A 7629-nucleotide genomic window follows, 5' to 3' on the forward strand; every position below is an offset into this window, starting at 1 on the left:
ACTTCGCCTGCTGACTTTATCCCCAAATGTCACACATACCAGCCCTTAAATGCAAGTGTGCTCAGGTGCCGTGCCAACAAAATGTTTTCAGATCCGGCCAATTTTCAGTGTTTTTTAAACAGAAAATAAACAAATGTCCTAAGGATGCTGTCCCAGCACTGAGACCTCATGTCGGTATTCCACTGTGCGAGCTGCAGTGAACTGAGCATCTTCACGCAATGTTCATTTCAGTGCAATTCGAGCAAAACTGCACTGCACACACACTACACATGAAGAGCAAAAGGTTAGAGTCTAGACATGTTCAGTTCCATGCCACCTTCACAATCATACACACTACACATATTGTTGGAAAGGCATCCCTGCAAAATCGGGTACGTCTTATCCACATGCTTCCACCAAGGTATGTAGCCAGATTCTATTCACACTTCTTACACCATTCACCTCCGAAAATTATATTCAAACTAACCTTCACATATCAGTTCCTCCCCATACCTCCGGCTAACACACACCGGGACAGCAACCCAGATGACTGGCAATGTGCAATGCCGTAACGGCGCATCTTAAGACAAACCGCGCCACTCTGACAATAATGAAATTACGAACAACGATGATAATGTCTCCATTAGGTTTTGAATAGCCAGCCTGCAAAATGCCGATTTTTATGAAGAACAAAAATATTGTTAGTGGTGCCTTGAATATCTATGCTAATAAAAAAATATCGAACAAAAAAACACAGGCTGTGTCTTTTAAAATTGCACAAATCAACCAACGACCTAACACTGACAGTGTAAGAGGTGCTGCATATTCCGGGTCATGAAAAGTTGTCTCACTTCATAACATCGCAAACGGGCACATTCAAAGCAGTCACAATCGCTACCATGTCGTAACCTGTGTTCAAGAACCAAACGTAAGCTCCTATGTGGTATTTGCTGTCCTTAGGTGGAAAAGTCATGCAACAACACAGAATAAATATCACATGACTGCTTTGACATGATTCAATTTTGCCACCTTCTGTTTTTCACTCCACAACCATCGCCGCACTGTTTGTGCTACCGTGTACAAGCATAGGTGACAATACATTTTGTCCAACGATATTTGCCACTTAAGCGAAGTCATTCCTTCTTAGTGCTGACACAAAGAATTTTGAAAAATCCTAAATGCTGAAGCAAAATTTTCTCTGAAAGACAACAACATGGCAAATCATGTCCAGGATATCTGTCCCCATTTTACACAGCCCGGATGAAAAGTATTATGCGGAAGAGCACTAGCTATCCCAGTCGTATATTGCCTGTCCTAGCGTAAATTCACGCACTCTGCGATACCATCAATGCTTAATTCTATTCCGACAGCTGTTTCGCATTGAACACGCGGGTAGCTGCAGGCTGTATTGACGAGTCAGCGAGGCTAGAGCAATGAAAGGCACGCGAGTTCCTTTTTATAATTGAGATTAATTATGAGGCAAAGTTTGTTTACAAATACAGACAGTTTAAGTGCACCCCCCCCCCCCCTCACTATAGCAGTCAAGGGTAGTATGTAGGTGTGCTATAGAAATAGCCTACCTCTCTAATCAATGATGATTTAGATTGCTACTAGTTTTTACCCGCAGAAGTCCGCCAAGTCTAGCCTACAATCCGGTCAAAACCCTGGCAGCCCTTTGGATTAGATGTTGGCGGGTTGGCGGCCTAAAACGCAGCGTCTCTAGTAGAATGTGTCATGAATTGATGAATTCGTGAAAATTTCATTTTCATTTCATGTAGAAATAATGTTTCATGGGTAGTCATCGGCAGGGGCGGCGGAACGCGTTTTAGGTTAGGAGCAGGAATTTCTACGAGCCTCCTGAACACAAGGCCTCCTGAAAGCATGTGCCCTTTTGTTTAGCTGCTGCATTCAACGCTCCAAGTAAATAAATGTCGACAACTTAAAAGGCACTGAATGGAGCCTTTCAATTACCCAGCAAAGGGTCTCGGTAACGTAAAACAGGGCCACGTGACGTATAGACGGGCCTCCTAATCCAGCACGGGAGACTTCCAATTTGTGAAGGGGGCCTCCAAATATAGCCAAGGGACCCCGTTATCGCGAAATAGAACATCGTGATTCGGGACCACGGCCATCCGATGCATGAATTGGGCCTCCCGTTCCAGAAATTGTCCCTCCTGAATAGGAAGGGTACCTCCTAACCAAGTACAGGGCCTCCCAGTTTATTACGGGGGTCTGCCGAGCCAGCAGAGGCCCGCTTAACTTAACCTTGGGCTCCTGATCTAGAACATGGGCTCCCTTATTCAGGACGGCCCCATAATCTAGAAAATAGACCGGTTGATGTACAAAAGTGACGTATGAACCCGATTTATTACACTATGGCTCAATTACGGCGGTCTTCTTGATCTGATTCTGGTTGTCTACAGGCAGCCACAATGCTTTGAGCTTGAGAAAAAGGAGCTTCCAACTTTTTCCGGTGTTGAGTTGGAAAAAAACATACTCTTGATCCCCGTCTGCCAACAGTGAGGGGACAACTGCTCCCTCTGCCCCTCCCCCCCCCCCCCCCTGCCGCGCCGTCCCTGGTCATCGGACCGCATTTGTGGGCACCATGAGGCAAATCCAGAATATGGCTACACAGTGTAACTACAGTGATTCCTTGTTTGTTTGGAATACAGTCGGAAACTTTGAAAAAAACTACGGTGTATGCCACAGCTTTTGATAAGATCCCACCAATGGGCGACGGTCACCGGAGCTGGTGTCAGGCACAAATTCAAATGTTCGTTTATAGCTACATCTGACGCCGACGCTGATCTCCTGCCAGGAGCCCGATCACAGGCACACACTTAACTCTGTAGGCCCAGTGTCTCTGTGTGTTGGGGGAGGGGGGGGGGGGGGGGGTTACTGTCGTTTGTTAGTTCGGAGCAGAGAAGGAACTTTTTTAAAAATATATCAGCCCACACTCCAGCCTGCCCTGCCTAGAAAGTGATCCAGCCCACAAAAGCCTGCTATGCCACAATGCCGATCCGTAATTAAATTTATTAACCACAGGGACTAATGTATTGCAATATGTATCTTATCACTCTACCTTGCTTTTAGACCAGTTTCCTAAAGTGTGCACAAAATGGCATGCAAGCGTCATCTAATGCATAACATTGCTTGGCTAACACCAGTGATGTTCAGAGAACAGCAATTACAGTGCATTTACAATAAACTGTTTAATGCATCAGAGCAGGTCTTGGACACTGTAACAGCAGCTTTTTAAAAGTACAAGTGAGAATGAAGGGGGTGGAAATTAAATTTACCTTTCACCAAAATGCTCCAAAGATTACACTTACCCTTTCCCTTCTTCCTCACCTCAATACGTCAAAGGTCACTTCTTCCAAAAATGGATGCATCAAGTGTTAAATTTAAACTGCCTTTGCGCTGAGAAAAAAAAAACACTGAATGTCTTAAGTCATGGGAAGCGTGAGCTCATGACGATGTACACAAACCCAGTCACCATTCGACTGCGCCATAATTGCCACAATGTCTTATTTCTTATCTAAGAACCAGAGCCATCATCCCATTTACTGTTTTTTTTCCAGCAACTTTTCCTACAGTTCAGAAAGCCTGCAGACCGTAACTTCCGATCTTTAGTGAACGAGTCATTGACGCCAGATATTGAAATGCATGTTTTCACACAGGGCTGCATACATAAACTACTGAAAAAATGGACAAATCAGACAGGACAAAAGCCTTCGTGAAAAAATATCTTAGAAATAGTAACACTCGCAGTAAGGGTAGACCATGTAGTGTAAGTGCCCTGTAGTCGTGGTCGCGCCATGCATCTTCTTCAGACTTTCATAAACAAACCTTATGTTACCACTTTTTTCAGTTCTGATAACTGCCGCGCATTTCATACGCCAGTAACTGTTGGCTGTATTGACAAGTGAATGAAAGGCAATGAAATGCTCATACATCCTTCACAGAAAGTCGTCACACATTTCATTAAGCATAGACATTGATTATGATTTGTGAAGCACGGTTTGTGTGTAATCCAAGAGAGGTTGAGCGCACCTCACCATTTCGATAACAGTCGAGTCCAGTGTGTAGCTATATTATATCAAGGGCGCGCCTAACTGCTGCTCAATAACACAGGCTACAGTTTTGAAAATTTGGGTGGATATACTCGATTTTTCATTGAATTCCTGGCTTAACACGCGCCCGGGTGGCCGGCTAGATACCATTCGCTCACTCCTTCTTCGAGGGTCAATTTGACCACCCCTGAGATGTCGGGAACTGAGAAAGCTAGAGACACCAAATTTACAGTGTCTTGACCTGTACGTGAACTCACTCAGGTCAAAGTTTCAGGTTCCTAGGTCATGACCTTTGGGTAAAAAAGGCCAACACGGTCAAGTTCCAGGTTGGTCTTCAAAGTGCCCCAAGAACCTAGATAACCGTTTCTAAGCAAAAGGTCACACTATCATTCAAGGTCAGTGATCTTTTTTGACCTTTTGAAGGTCAAGGTGATCAAAATCATACAAGATTGCTTTGAGTTTTGCATTTGACTAACCGACAAAGATTACGCTAGGCAGTATGTTCCTAAAACAATATGTTGAACTGGGTCATTTTAGGTCAGTGACCTATCCCGACCTTTGAAAAGTCCATGGAAGATATGTAATGCGGTTCCTGCTATCAATAAACTCGAAGTGAGCACCAGAAACTATCCCATTCAGCAAACCCTGGAGTAACAAAACAGGTTGGTTTTGACTTCGGTGTGACCTTTATACATGACCTTAGATCAATTTAATTTGCTCATTTAACTGTTGTGTTGCCTAGAAAAGCATCTCAGAGATGTGTGGCTTCGTCTAACATCCCGTTGTTGGATCAGATTGAAGTTTTCCTTAGAAATTGCCTTTGCTGGAACCATGGCCTAACTTTGACCTGTCATAGTTCAGCGACCTTGCAAGGCACATCTAAGTTTTGGATGTTAAACGATCCGCTATTCAATTGTCTACAGCTATGCAAAATTTGGCGCGGCTACACTACGCCGTTCGGAAACCATTCTGGAAAAACCTTTGGGGGGTCAGTTTGACACCCCCCACCCGAGCGGGTGTTAAAGCTGTTGAATTTGTGTAACCTGATTTATTAGTGTGTCACGTCTACCATGGGTTTTCCGTCACTGGTGCTCTTGATGTAAAAATGAAAATATACTTGATTCATGATTGATTTGTGTTTGACAGCACACCCCAGTTTTGAGATGATTTCAAAACGCGAGGAATAGCAAAACATTCATGGTTTTGCCTGCAAAGGAATTTGACCCGCAAAAACCTCGTCAAATCTGACCCATAATCCAGCCAAAAGCGCGCTGGCTCTTGCGGGTCAGAAGTTGGTGGGCTGGCGGGCTGAAAAGTTACGTCTCTAGCTCGGAGCCAAGTCTGTGCCTTCCTGCGGAGTTGTACCTGGGAACAAAGGTGGTTAAACGGCATTGAACTTTTGCGATAATTTGCCAATGCCACCTTTTTCCCGCACTATTCTTACCACTTAGAATAGTTTGGCGCGTGATCTGGATTTCATGAGACCCTTATCCCGTGCAATCTTTCTCCATCGCGCCCTTTATCAAGAACGAGTTTGATCCCACAAGATTCTGCATCTGCGATCGCCATCTGAATGACTACTCCATACGCTCTTTGGTGTCTTTTTAAGTTATCTCGTGCGATCTTAATCACATTCAATGTGGATGTGACGTGCTTGACGTTGTGCATATAATGCCTCAGACTACAGTCAAGCTTGATGAAAACAGCAGAAGATTTTGTGATCAAGTTTTTTGTTTATTTAGAAAATAGTAAGGTGCTTTCTTTGGTAATAGCTTGACGTAATATAGATCCGAATAAAGATAACGCAACCTAAATTTGACTAAAGCTCAAGCTTTGCGGAAAAGAACATTAAGCCTTTTCCCCGAAGCTTGGCACGCAAGCTGTTTCCCCGACCTTTGCGAAGTGAATCTGCACATAATACAGGATGCAATTGGCCGCTTGTACCGAGCCAATCCCCCTTCCTCCCTCATTCTCGCCTCATCCCACAGCCAGCGCCCTCCGTTTATTCAGGGTCAGCTGGACGCATCAGCTGACCAGCCACGACATTTGTCCCCAGGAGGAAGAACTGCCACAGTGTCCGCACAACCCCCGAAGATAGGCTCATGTGAATGCTTAGCCTCGCTAGCATGAGACCATACGTACAGTGTTGCCTCACCGCTATCCACCCTCCTTCACTCCACAGCCCTGAAATGCCTGTTGCTCGACGAAAGGCCCCAATCTAAACAAACCAAAATGCTACCGAACCATGTCATATTCACGAAATTACACTAGCTTTGTATCGTTTACGGAGTAAGAGTTCTTCTGACAAGCTGTGTTGAAGGCACGGCGGAGTGCACTCAGGTTCGAAAGCCCTTCCACTTTCGGCACGTCCTTACCCAAACCAGACACAGATGAATTCATGAGCCGCTTGAAGGTGCCAGTTCCTTGCGCTGTCAGTGATGCACTGAGCGGTCCGAGCGGTCGCAGTACATCATTTGGCGTCACACACTGCTGTCTCACCCCGCGTCACAGATCCCGTCGCCCCCTCCCCAAATCAAGAAGTCACATGTGCCTCCTCCCCAAATCAAGAAGTCACATGTGCCCCCGCCGCGGTCGGCGCGAAAGGGCATCCGTCTCAGTCCGGCCGACGGTGTCCGACGCAAACGTGTGATTAGGACCGGGCTTAACGTGAAGACCACGCCTAATCCCTCGTTAGTGGCTGAAGCCGCTCAATCGTCGGCACCTGAAATTAGCTGAGGCCTTTAAGGCCTTGCTGGTGCCCACTTCCGTTGGCGTCCGGGACGGGGCAGGTGTAAGGCATGTGTGAGCCCACGCAGGTGTCCAATGCGTGGCCACGCGCCTATTTTGCAATACAAATCCGTGACGCTGTTATGATTTCTGTCATAGAAGACTGGAAGAGAGTTGAAGAAAAGCATGGACTAGTTGTCGGCGATGCGTCGCTGGCGGTGGGGTGTAGCGTCTTTGGCACGAAGTCCTTGGACTTTGCTACCTGTTTTGCGGCTGGGCTAACACATGTACGTTCGTGCAGACATTCGCCCACGAAGCAACGCTTCGCCTTGGTCACCTTCACCTTCCACATTCCCCTCGCTGCCTGCACCCCTGTTAGGCCGCCCTGTTGGGTCAACACCAGCCTGATTGCGGCGGCTCCGTCAGAGGCCACCGCGGGCCTGGGGATCGGGGAGGGGGGGGGGGGGGCAGATAGCATCAGCGGGCGCGACAAAGCGCCCGGGGCGGTGTCATCCGTCAGGGCCGCCGTCAGGACGGCCGGCGGACGGGACGCGCCGACCCCGCCCACCGGCCGCGGCCGCTTCCGGTCCCGCGGCCGGCCGCCGACGCCGGCCCGTCGGCGCGCGGAACCGTCCAGCCGCGTCCACCGCGGAACGGCGGAGCTGCTGCGTCCGGACCGACCCGCCAGCCCACAGCGGAGGTGCTGTGAGCGTACCCGCCAGCGCACAGCAGAGGTGCTGCGTCTAGACCCGTCAGCACACAACGAAGGAGCTGCGTCCGGACCCGTTAGGGCACAGCGAAGGCGTTGCGTCCCGCACAGCGGAGGTGCTATGTCCGTACCCGTCAGTAC

The sequence above is a fragment of the Pollicipes pollicipes genome, unplaced genomic scaffold, assembly GCF_011947565.3.
Source record: "Pollicipes pollicipes isolate AB1234 unplaced genomic scaffold, Ppol_2.1 Scaffold_7231;HRSCAF=8579_pilon_pilon_pilon, whole genome shotgun sequence".
Taxonomy (NCBI): Eukaryota; Metazoa; Arthropoda; class Thecostraca; order Pollicipedomorpha; family Pollicipedidae; genus Pollicipes; species Pollicipes pollicipes.